General features: G+C 48.7%; 1 protein-coding gene across 1 annotated transcript in view; it reads right to left on the bottom strand.

Annotated features, from left to right (window-relative positions):
• Positions 1-12,450, bottom strand: part of CLPTM1 (CLPTM1 regulator of GABA type A receptor forward trafficking) — a 667,007-nt gene that overhangs the window by 261,854 nt on the left and 392,703 nt on the right. The window lies entirely within an intron of this gene.

Raw genomic sequence — 12,450 nt, 5'->3', positions numbered from 1 at the left:
CCACCATCCCTCTGGCTCTCTTGCCATCCTCAGGGGGGGGCAGAGTGGGGCCGGGGGGGGGGGGGTGGAGAGTCCGCCGTCCCCTGCGCCCCCGCGAAAGTCCTTCAATGGCAAGCTGCCCCAAATTGCAATGCTCAACTCTCGCTCTGCTGTCAAACACTCCTCTGACATTTGAAACCTCCTTGAACGCATGGATCTTGATGTGCTCGCCATCACGATGAAATGGTTCAAGGACAGCTCTGTCACAAACTTTGACACTCCTACCTGAAGGATACAAGATCCCCTTGGTGCCCAGGCCCAAGAGGTCAGGGGGAGGAAGTGGCATTTGTCTTCCAAGAATGGATACCTGGGTCCATCATCCCCACTCAGGCTTACTCCTCCTTCGAATGGCTAATCTGCAGGCTTGCCCTCTCTCCTAAATCCTCGCTTCTTATGGCCACCAGGACAGTCGACGCTCTTCCTCTCGTAATGGGCCGACATGGCCTCCTCTCTACTCTTCTCCTCTAAATCTCACCCTGCTGGGTGACCTCAACATCCATCTGGACTCTACTGTTATCTCTCCTTGCCTCTCCTCTTGCATCGACACACTGGGCGCAGCCACTTGGCTTCATAGTCACCAGACCCATGAAAAGAGTGACAGCTGATGCCTTTAACTACTCTCCGCCTCCTACTCCCGAGGCAGACTCTCACCCCGACAGAGCCCTCACTACCTTCAATCTCTACATCACTAACACCCTTGACACTCTTGCCCATGCTATGAGGGTCCGACTGAAGTCTTCCAAAAAGTGCAACTCTTGGTATGACTCCGATCTGGCTGCCCTCAAACGGAATTCATCAGGTGTACCCTGTGACAAACTGGCCTACTGTCTCCTTCAAAGGAGATATCAACACTGCATCCACACCAAGAAAAGTCGTTATTCAAGAGTCCATCTCCATGGCATCAAACACGGCCAAACTTTTCAAAGTCTGTAAGGAACCGGAACCAGAACCACCACCACCAGAACCACCACCACCGGATCTTTGCTCGGTCCTGGCTGCACACTTTACTGCAAAAACCCAAGGTAACATTTCCTCTCTCACTTCCACACCACATCCCACACCTACACCTCTGCAGCCTGCCTAGACATCTCCACCACCTCCTTCCTCCTGTCACACGTGATGAGGTCCCCAGACAAGTCTGATTTATGAAGGCACCATCCAAAAAGGTGGACCCTTGCCCATCCAAAACCATTAAGGACAAAATTGACTCTCTCGCTCCAGCCTTGGCTGATCTCTGCATCTTTTGCCACTGGATGATTCCAACTTCTATTAAGCACTTCCTTGTGCACCCTCTGTTGACCCCTTCATTACAGCAAACTACCGCCCGATCTCGATCACCCAATTCCTGGGAAAACTCCTGGAGAAGCGGACTATCTCAGCTCACCCTCCACACAATCTGCTGGTTGCCTCCACGACCATCAGTCTGGCATTAGAGCATCTAGAGGCACAGAAACCGCTCTCCTGAACATCTGCTCTTAAATCTCAACACCAACACTCCCTCTGTCCCCATTCTTCTCGACCTCTCCTCTGCCTTTGACACAGTAAACCACAACATCCTGAATGCACATCTCCAGGACACCCTGGGAACCACAGGTCAGGCTCTGGCGTGGTCAACCTCCTTCCTCGCCGACCGCCCATCCCAGGTGGAACTTGGGTCCTTTCTCTCCTCAGACACTCTCAACCTGTGGCGTGCCACAGGGCTGTAACCCATCAACCTGGTTCTTCAATGTCTACATGGCTGTCCTGGAACGTGTGATTGCCACCGTCATCTCCAACTTCCACTGTTACGCGGATGACATGCAACTCTACTTCAGGCTACCCTCAGCCACCTCCTCTTCCCCTCTCATATCAGACTGTCCGTAATTCAGTCATGGTGTGTTGCAAACAACCTCTGCCTCAACGCCAGTAAGACTGAGATTGTGCGCAATGGACTCCTGTTCCTGCTTTCCCACTCTCTGGCCGGCCTCCCTTGGCCCTGCGCCCGCACACACCTGCAAGGCAAACAATCTTGGGGTCATATTCGACCACTCATCGGGAATCTCTAAGAAGTCCAACTATCAACTGCACCTCCTCAGAGGTGCTCTTTCTTTTCTCACCTTCTCCCAGCAGCTCACTGTCTCCAGAGCCCTGGTTCTCTCAAGGCTGGACTACTGCAACAGCCCCTTTCTTAGCCTCCCTGCCTCTGCCCTGCGCCCTCTGCAACTCATCCAGAACAGAACCGCAAGACTTATCCTTGGCCTCAAGCCCAGGGACTGCATATCTCTGGTGCTGAAATCTCTCCACTGGCTCCCCATGGCTGCAAGGATCAAGTTCAAGACCCTCTGCATTGTCTACAAGGCATGGGACCTACGCATCTGAAATGATGCCTACCTACCTAAATCTCCTCCTTCCCCTACCTCCCTCCCTCTACCATGCTAACCTATCTCTCTACTCTCTCCCTCATTTTCCGTACAACTTGCTGACTGGCCGCCTGGTGTACCTCAGTCTCACAGGTCGCAGGCCTCCCTGCTAGTCATCTCGCACTTGCCTCCAGGCCTTGCACTTATCACTGCACTTGGTCAATGACCCAAGAGAGTGGCATCTCTCTGCACTTACCCCAACCACTACCAACTGAGCGCACTTGCACCCCCCCACCTCAATCTCTACCCCCCCGTAACCATCTGTGCACTTCCGCGATCCAAAAGTACCATGCCTGAAGATCACCCATTCTTGTTTTCCCAGTCTTCACCTACCTGCACGGCAGCGGCTTAAGGCACTTGGAAAAAAACTGCAGAATTGTCAGACATATTTGCTACCATCTCTGAATGGTTCCCGCCCTCCTTGAGCGCTTTGAAACACTTGCTTTGTGTATAGGCGCTTTACAAATAAACATTACCATAATATACCATACCCAAGGAAAGCACAGGAGTCATCAACAATTACTAACAATGGGACCGACATTCAACTTTTTCAAGAACACCCGCAGATTACCCTCCAAAAACGACGATCGATTCAGCTGGTGTCAGAACACTCTAATCAAGAAGAATTAAATGTAAATGAACGTTCCCCTTTGGCTTGACTTTTTCCTTACAAAGCAGACTGTTGGGGAGAATTTTCATTTATGTGCTGACTCCCTTCAGCCTTAGAGACCCCCAGCTCTCACTCATGTGTTTTTTACCCGATTTGGATTTTGTATTTTCACTGGTTTTGGAGTCTGACAAACTCTAGAGGCATCTGCTTTTTGTATGCGACACACAGCACCTTCAGTGCAGTGTCACTGGGAAATCCTTTGGATTTCTCTTAAGGTTTAAATACTTTTTCTTGGGCGAAATGTTTCCAAGAGAAGTGAAGTGAAATGAACTTTACTTACATTTTGTAACTTTCTAGACCCAGCACACACTATCTTACCAAAGGGTGCTGGAGGGGTTACTTAGTATCCCCTTTGTCTAGTTTCTCATGTAACAATTTTATGTTACCCTTTCTACAATTAATGGCTGGTGGCAGTGGTTTACTTTTTTACTGCCATTGGTTGCTTCTACCGCAGGCTGCATTTGCAGCTGCAGTAAAGCACCCATGGGTGCCCATTTTGTCAAAATGGCCCTGGTATTTTTTTGCCATTTTTTGTTGGAAAGGTCCTTCAGATTTACTCTGCGCGGCAAATCTAGTTTGGTCTCTTTGTTCGTTTTGTCTTTGGCGGGATTAATGAGCGAAGACCGCCTCTGGCTCCAGTATGTCTGGCAGGGGCAGGAAGTGAGGGAGGTGCCCGAAACTCCCTGTGCTTAATCCCCTTGGTTACAGGAATGCATCCAAAAGGCGATTGGCCGGCAGGCTGTCCGGCAAGGACAGCCATCCTGCTGTGTGACTGACAGCTAGGCTGGAATGAATGGGCGAACCCTGCATAAAAGGCAAGGCTTTTTGGCTTGCAAGGCAGAGTCGACCACTGGACGAAGGAATCCGAAGAAGAACTTTGAAGAGCTGCTTGCTGCAACTCCTGGACCGTTGGTTTGCCCAGTGAAGCCCTGCTGCTGTGCTGAATCTCCGAATTCACACTCAACTAGAGAAGCCCTGCAAGGACGACTTCTCCCCTTGAGTTGGTGGGACCAATCAACTCCAAAGTAAGCCCGTCTGGACAACATCTTGGAGCTTGCTGTACTTCCACTGCTGCTGTTGCTGGAACCGAAGTGCCAAGGAGAGGAACACCAGATTGTGTGCATTGCTTTCAAGTCGTACCAGAGCGCCAGGAAGATCCTCCGGACTTCCCTGAAGCAGGACTGACGAAGCCTGAGCCACATCAACAGAGTGCTGGACCCAAGATGCAAGGAAAGTCCAGAGTGGTATCCAAAAACCACAGTGTTGCTATTTGCTGTCGGACGCGAGGAGCTGAAACACAGAAGAACCGCTGAATTGAAGTTTGCCCATTGCTGCCGCTGACCTTCCCATTGCAGAGCAGGAGTCCCCAGAGGTCCTCCCACTTGTCCCCACGACTGAGGTTCAGGAATAAGCAGGGTCTGCAGCTCTGTACAGGAACAGAAGCCAGCTGGAACCATTTCTTCTAACCAGCGGTACAGTAAAGTCAAAGAGAACTTAACTCTTGTTGTGTAGCCCTACTTGCTCTCAGTTGAGACCGGTCTTGGTTACCCGAGAGTTGCTAAAGCTTTGTTCCTCACAAGTCTCCCACCTTGTGGCCCTTCAAGTGTTCCATTATCTACAAACATTTCTGAAACCATTGTGCAAGACTGTTTACCTATCTGCAAAGAAGAGCTTCAGCTCCCCCACACATTGTGCAATTAACATTGGCTGTCCTGGCTATCTGAGAGACTCTTCTTACCTTTGACTCTGTTAGGCAGAATTGCATGCAGTACCCTTTGGGACCACCACATACAATTAGGACTACAGGTGTAAGCAAAAACCAACCTTTGGTATAAGTCTGTACTACACAGTTTAGTGGTAGCGAGCTGAGTTGCCAGGCTTATCTCAGTAATGTGATCAGTACAAGGATGTTACACAGAGGTCTTAAAATCCCAACGGTTCAAGTAGACACTTACACTCAAGGTTACTTGGTAAAATACTTAAATTTATTACACAGTCATTTAGAAAACATTCACTAGAAAGAGGCAACTTATTATACACAAATCTACTTCAATACCAAACCAATAAGTTTGAGTAAATTGGGCTCCCTGAAATAGGAGCAAAATGGCATTACAGTTACTTTGAATGGGAGAAAAAAAGGCACAAGTTAGCAGAATAGATCAAATACTGTTTTAGGCAGAGCAAATAATTTAAGTTAACTCGATTCAGTGCAATAAGCCTAGGCCAAAGTCAATGGGCTAGTGTCTTGGATAGGAAAGATCCAGTTCTTGAAGTAAACAGTAAAGTCTTTGCCAATGTTCTCAGAAGTAGTTTGTATGAAAAAGAATCATGTTGGATCACAAGTTGATTAGACCTGTAAATTGGGAAAGTTTCACAAACTTTCTCTCAATCGGGTTGGCACAGTACCTTAGTATGAAGAAAAAGATGCAGCTGAAGATGTTGGTTCCTGGCAGCTCCTGCAGATCTCGCTGTTCCTGAGCCTCAGCCGTGGGGACAAGAGGTAGGACCTCGGGGGACTCCTGTACTGCACAGGGACGAGTCAAACAAGCTGGCAAAATAGAAGCTCTTCGGTTTGATTAGCTGTCTTCAAGCACACAAGCTGGTGTCCTTCCCCCTGGTTAATCCTAACCAGCTCAGAGAATGGTGTCCAGGTAGCTTACCAGTTGATTGCTCCCACCAACTCAAAAAGAAGAAGTCGTCCTTGAAAGGGCTTCTCTGTCGAGATGAACTTGGGCATTCGGACCTGCAGCAGGGCTTCACCAGGCAGACCAGCGGTCCAGGAGTTGCAGCAGACTTCCTCTTCCAGCTCATCTTTGGGTCTTTCGTTGCAGTGGTCGACTGCTTTCCAGTCCAAGAGACTCGCCTTCTAAAATATTTTCTCCCTTTCACTCCAGCCTAGCTGCCACTAACCCAGCAGGGTGGCTGTCCTTGCCGGACAGTCAGCCAGCCAATGACACCCGAGAGCATTTGGGTCTCCTAGGAGATTAAGCAGAGGGAGTTTCGGCCACCTACCCCACTTCCTGCCCACCCCAGACACTAGACGCCAGAGGCGGTCTTCAGTCCTGAAGCCCGCCAAAGGCATAGAAACAAAGGGACCAAACCTAGTTTGGCGCGCAGAGAAACTCTAGAAGGATCTTTCCAAAAAGATATGGCGAAAGAAGACTTGGACCCGTTTAAACAAAGGGGCTTAAAGCGCAATCTTGAAAAACATGGCCCCCGCGATTGAACGCTACCGTTGTTCGCGGTCGGGAAGAATCATGGTAGTTCGTTGTAAAACCACTGCCACCAGCCATTTCGATAGGAAAGGGTAGCGTTTGACTGCTACATGAATTTCTAGACACAGGGGATACTATGTAACCACTCCAGCACTCTATAGTAAGAGAGTATGTGGTATGACTAGTAAAGTCAATTTAACCTTACATTCTCTGGGAAACAGAAGTTTATCCGAGAGAAGGTATTTAAACCTTTAGGAAGTCTAAAAAGACATCCATGTGTCACTGCACTGGGGGTGCTGTGTAACACATGAAAATATGCCTATGGAGTTATTTTAAAACTCCATAATCAAAGAACACAAGAGTAAAACACATCAAAATACATGAAAGAGTGGGGGAAAAAAGGCTCACACTTTCCAGCTAAAAATAATCAAGTCCTCAAAATCCAGCAAAGGTGAAGGGAATTCGCACATTTATGAGAATACTCTCCAACACTCTGTGCTTTATCTTTTCCCCAAGAAAGGGTTAAACTTATTTGACATTGGAAGGTTTCTAAAAGTACTTACCTGTTTGTGAATTATTTGTTAACCTTGGTTTTATTCCGCTCTTCCATCTTTTACACCAAACTCAGTATTGCCTTAAATGTACCAGTGATAAATCAATGTCCACAGTGTCCTAGCTATTTAAGTCACCCGAGGGTGTACAAAGTGTGCGTCATCCCCAATGGGTATCATCTGATTTTGAGAAACTAAGTGTGTTTTGGAGTGTATTTTGATTGTTACATATATTGCTCCCTTCTGAAGGCTTATACAACTGACTGTGAAATACATTAATAATTGTTTTATCAAGAAACCTGTTTTATCAAGAAACCTTGAGTGTAAGTGTTTATTTGAATAACTGCTACTGCGGTACTCTGTCACAACATTAGTGCTCACATTGACCCATCTTGAGATAAGCCTTGCTGCTCAGTCACTACCAAGATGTGTAGTTCAGACTTATACCAAAGGTTGGATCCCTATTGCCAGGAGGTCAATTTTATTGTAGTGCACCCAAAGGGTACTGCATACAATCTTGCCTAACACTTCCCCTGACTTGCTGCTAGCCTGTCCAAAAGTAATGTGTTGGTTTCACCAGATTATTCCTGTTGGGATAACTGTATGAGTGTTCCCCAACTGGGTCTTGCTTCCCCTGACTTACTGTTAGCCTGTCCAGAACAAGTCTGCTTTAGGTTTTACCTACCTAGAATAACCGAGTCATTCAGTAAAGTGTAACATTGGGTTTTGCTTTTCCTGTGCTGTTTAGACACAAAAAGAGTCTTCGGTTCATACCTGCCCCAAGTTGCTGATAGTCCTTTGAAAAAGTATAAGGGTTTTACTTGCCTGGAGTTAGCTGTGTGCCATGCCGGAAGTTAGAGTTACTGCACATCTCAATCTAAGTTTCACTGATCTCAAAAGCACCTGTAATTGAATATTACATCCTTCAGTTTTACTCACCTAGTATAAATAAGTTGCTCACCATAGTGACTAACGTATTCTTAGTCCACTTTCCTCCATACTGCAGGGGCATCCCCGTTAGGCAAAGTTTTATGCAGTACCCTTTGGGACCGCTACACACAACTAGGACTACAGGTGTAAGCAAAACAACCTTTGGTATAAGTCTGTACTACACAGTTTTGGTAGAGCTGCTGAGCAGCCAGGCTCATCTCAAAAGGGGAATGAGCTGTAATGATGTTACACAGAGGTCTACAATCACAGGTATTCAAATAGACTCTTACACAAGGTTTCTCGGTAAAACACTTATTAATTTATTTCACAGTCCGTTATAAAACATTCACTAGAAGGAGGCAATATATCTCACACAGAAATATACTTCGGTACTTCACACTGTACCTTTGAGGCATTTAAACTACTTTGAAGGGGGAGCAAAAAGGCATAGGTGAATAAAAAGAAGCTGACAGTTATTCTTAGACAGTGTAAATACTTTGAGTTCCCCAGAGGAGTCAATCCAATGCAATAGGTTAGGCCAAAGTCAATGGGCTAAAGTCTTGTATAGGATAAAGCAGTTCTGGTAGTTAAACGGAAAAGTCTTCGCCAAAGTACTTGGAAGTAGTTTGTAAAAGAAATATTCATATGTTGGGTCACAAGCTGACTAGGCCTGCAAGTTGCCAAAGTTTCATGCACTTCCGCAGTGAGAGGCAAGTTCTCTCGGTCGGGTTTTCACAGTATTTTACAATGACGAATAAGATGCAGCTGAAGACTTCTGTTCCTGGCAGTTCCTGCAGATCTTGCTGTTCCTGAGCCTCAGTCGTGGGGACAAGAGGGAAGACGTTGGGGGATTACTGCACTAAACTGGGACTGGTCAAACAGCTGGCAAATGGCAAAGCTTCAATTCCAGTAGCTGTGGTCAAGCACACAAACTGGTGTCCCTCTCCCTGGTTATTCGGTTTCCTGCAGCACTCACAGAGGAAAATACAACCAGCTCAGAGAATGGTATCCAGGTGGCTTAGTGTCGAGTTGATTGGTCACACCAACTCAAAAGGAAGAAGTTGTCCGTGTGGGGGCTTCTCGGTCGAGATGAACTTGCTGATTCGGACCTGCAGCAGGGCTTCACCGGGCAAACCAACGGTCCAGGAGTTGCAGCAGCCGTCCTCTTCAAGCTCGTCTTCAGTTCTTTTGTTCCAGTGGTCGACTCTGCCTTCCAAGCCAAGCGACTCGCCTTTTATTCAGTTCTCTCCCATTCATTTCAGCCTAGCTGCCACTCACCCAGCAGGGTGGCTGTCCTTGCCGGGCAGTCAGCAAGCCAATCACGCCAGAGTGCATTTGGGTCTCCTAGGAGACAAAGCCCAGGGAGTTTCGGGCACCTCCCTCATTCCCTGCCCACCCCAGACACTCGGGCACCAGAGGCAGTCTTCAGTCCTGCAGCACGCCAAAGGAACAAAGTGACAAAACCTGGTTTGGCACGCAGAGACAAACTCTAGAAGGACCTTTCCAAAAAGAAATGGCGAAAAAAAAAGAAGACCGGGACCTGTTTAAACAAAGGGGGCTCAGACGCCATCTTGAAAAACATGGCTCCTGCGATTGAACGCTACCCTTGTTCGTGGTCGTGAAAAATCATGGTAGTTTGTTGTAAAACCACTGCCACCAGCCATTTCGTGAGGAAAGGGTAGAATTTGACTGCTACACGAGTTTCTACACACAGGGGATACTAAGTAACACGTACAGCACTATTGTAAGATAGGGTGTGCTGGGTCTAGGAATTTAAAAATACTAGTAAAGTCAATTTAACTTTACATTCTCTGGGAAACAGTTTATCCCACAGAAGGTATTTAAACATTGGGACAGCCTAAAAGGATTCCCTGCATCACTGCACGGAGGGTGCTGTGTGACAAATGAAAAGATGATGCCTATGGTGTTGGTTATACTCCATAACCAAAAGAAAAACACATTGAATGGAAAGGTTTAAAGTACCAAAGTTTAGCAAAAGAGCTGGAGGGCTCCAAGGTAGAGGGAATGAGCACATTTTTTAGAATTCTCCCTAACAGTCCCTTCCTAGGGATGGGGGAAGGAACCTTTTTCACCCGTAAAAAACACCTTCCCCTTTAAATTTAGAGGTGCGGCCATGCATGCGCTACGCTGACTCCTCACCTCAGTCCCCATTGACGAGTCAACAATATTTAACATTGCCTAATGACACCAGTATTATTAGGGGGGAGGATGGTAGCACATATGGCGGAAAGGGCACTAAGTAAGTTGGTCACTATGGTGAGTAACTTCCAATTACTCTTACGTCCCTGCTCCTTTCCTCCATACTGCATGGGCAATTTCAACGGAATATAGCCCTAGGGTGGAGAGGAGACCCTCCTTAAGAAAACCGATTCCTTAGAACCACCTATCCGAAAGCTGTGCCTGACTTTGAGCCGGCGTCCAAACAGTAATTCTTGCAGAAGGCCGAAGGGGTGGCCCAGGTGGCCGCCCTGCAGATGACCTGCCACGGAATCTGCCGTTGGAATTGAATGGACGTGGCCCTGACCGCATTGGCGTGCATGTTAGCTGGAAGTAGCTTGTGCTGCCGCTTGTAGGACCTCCTTGATGGCCGACACCATCAATCGTGCAATAGATGCCTTAGATGCTCGATACCCTGGGCCTTGAGCACCGCCCTCCTTCCTGAAAGTGACAAACAGTGCGCCAGACTTGCGGAAGCCCTTGGTCCTGTCTAGATAGAATTTCAGAGCACGTCTGACATCCAGACAGTGCAAAACCCTCTGAGGCTGGTCATTAGGGTCGGCAAAAAACATAGGTAAGACTATTTCCTCATGTAGATGCAAAGCGGAGGGTACCTTAGGTAGGAACGCAGGGTGTGTCCGCAGGGTGTGTCCGCAGGACCACCTTATCCTTGTGAACGGTAGTATAGAGCTCGGAGGCCACAAGAGCCTGCATCTCGCTGACTCTGCGAGCAGAGGTGAGCCCCACCAAAAGAGATGGCTTAATGGTGATCAGCCTGATGTCCGGGGACACCATTGGCTCGAACGGCTTGTGCACCAAGGCGCCCAACACTACATTGAGGCCCCACACAGGGTGTGGTCTTTTGATGGCCGGGTAGAGTCTGGTGAGGCCAGTCAAATGTCTCTTGACTATCTGGTTGGAGAAGTCCTCCTCTGAATTTCTGTAGGCTCTTATGGCCGCCAAATACGTGCGGCATGTGTCCAACTGCATGCGTGAGTGAGCGAGGTGTGCAGAGAAGCAGAGCATGTCGTCCAACATGCACGTAATGGGGGCTCGGTCTCCTTCCGTCCAGTGACCAAACTTAGTCCATTTACTCTTGTACTGGCTCCTGGTACACTGAAGAATCTCTAGATTAGCATGTGGTAGGCTAAGGTGCTTCAGCATGACCAGCTCAGCAACCACGCTGCTAGGGCCAATTTCTGTGGCGCGGGGTGGATTCCCTGTCCCCCTGTTGCGCCAGAGGAGGAGCTGGACTCAACAGAAGGTGAATGGGTGGACTGTCCGATAGTCTGAGAAGCTCCAAGAACCACAGTCTCGCCGGCCACCACGAAGCTATCAGAATGATGTGGAGGTGGCAAGACTCCTTTATCTTGCAAATCACCCTGTGGACCAGGGGCTGGGCAGGAAGGCGTATGCTGTCATGCCGTTCCACTGTATCTAGAATGTGTCGCCCAGGAAGCCGGGGCCCTGTCCCTGCCAGGACGCAAACTGATGGCACTCCTTGTTGTGCCAGGTGGCGAAAAGATCCACCTGAGGATGCCCCCATCTGCTGAAGATCTCAAGTAGCACCTGGTCGTTCAGTTGCCACTCTTAATTGTCCACCCCCAGTCTGCTGAGCCTGTTCGCTTCCAAGTTGGATTCCCCCGGAAGGTGGATGGCCGTCAGGTAGATGTTCTGCAGGGCCCATACCCATATGCTGATTGGTAGGCTGCATAGTGGAGGAGACCTGATCTCACCCTGCTTGTTGATATAGTACATGCTGGTGGAGTTGTTGGTCTGGATGAGGGCGACCTTTCCCCAAACGAGCGATTGGAAAGAGAAGGAGAACGCTGACCAGCTACGCTTGGGGGCCCCGCTCCTGATTCCAAGAAGCTGCGAAGTGCAGCTGTAATCTCGTCATCCTGAGTCTTGTGTGGGGTACGGCCAGTAGGACCAGTGCCATGAGACCTAACAGATGCTGGTACCACCATGCCGAAGCCACTTGTCGGGTGAAGTGAGTAGTGACCCTCTTGATGGCCGTGATCTTGTCCTCCGAGTGGAAAACTATCGGAGCTCGTGTCCCATATGAGGCCCAGGAAAGTCAGTCTCTGCGTGGGCTGCAGCTGAGACTTCCTGAGGTTGAGCAAAAATCCCAGGTCGTGGAGTGCGCTCATAAAGGTGGTGCACCGAGCCAGTCGACCAGGGGTGGCTAGAGATGGTGGCCCCGAGGAGGGGTGCCACTGCATTCATGAGTCTGGTAAACACCCTGGAAGCCGAGTTGAGGCCGAAGTGTAGCACCTAGTATTGGAAATGGCGGCCCATGATATTGAACCACAGGAAGGAACAATGCAGCTGCCAAATAGGGGCGTGTAGATATGCGTCCTTCAGATCCAAGGAGCACATCCAGTCTGCCCTCTTCCCTCTGCCTC

This window comes from Ambystoma mexicanum, chromosome 2p, assembly GCF_040938575.1.
Source record: "Ambystoma mexicanum isolate Mex_15411 chromosome 2p, UKY_AmexF1_1, whole genome shotgun sequence".
Lineage (NCBI taxonomy): Eukaryota > Metazoa > Chordata > Amphibia > Caudata > Ambystomatidae > Ambystoma > Ambystoma mexicanum.
This window is presented reverse-complemented; position numbering and strand designations above follow the sequence as displayed.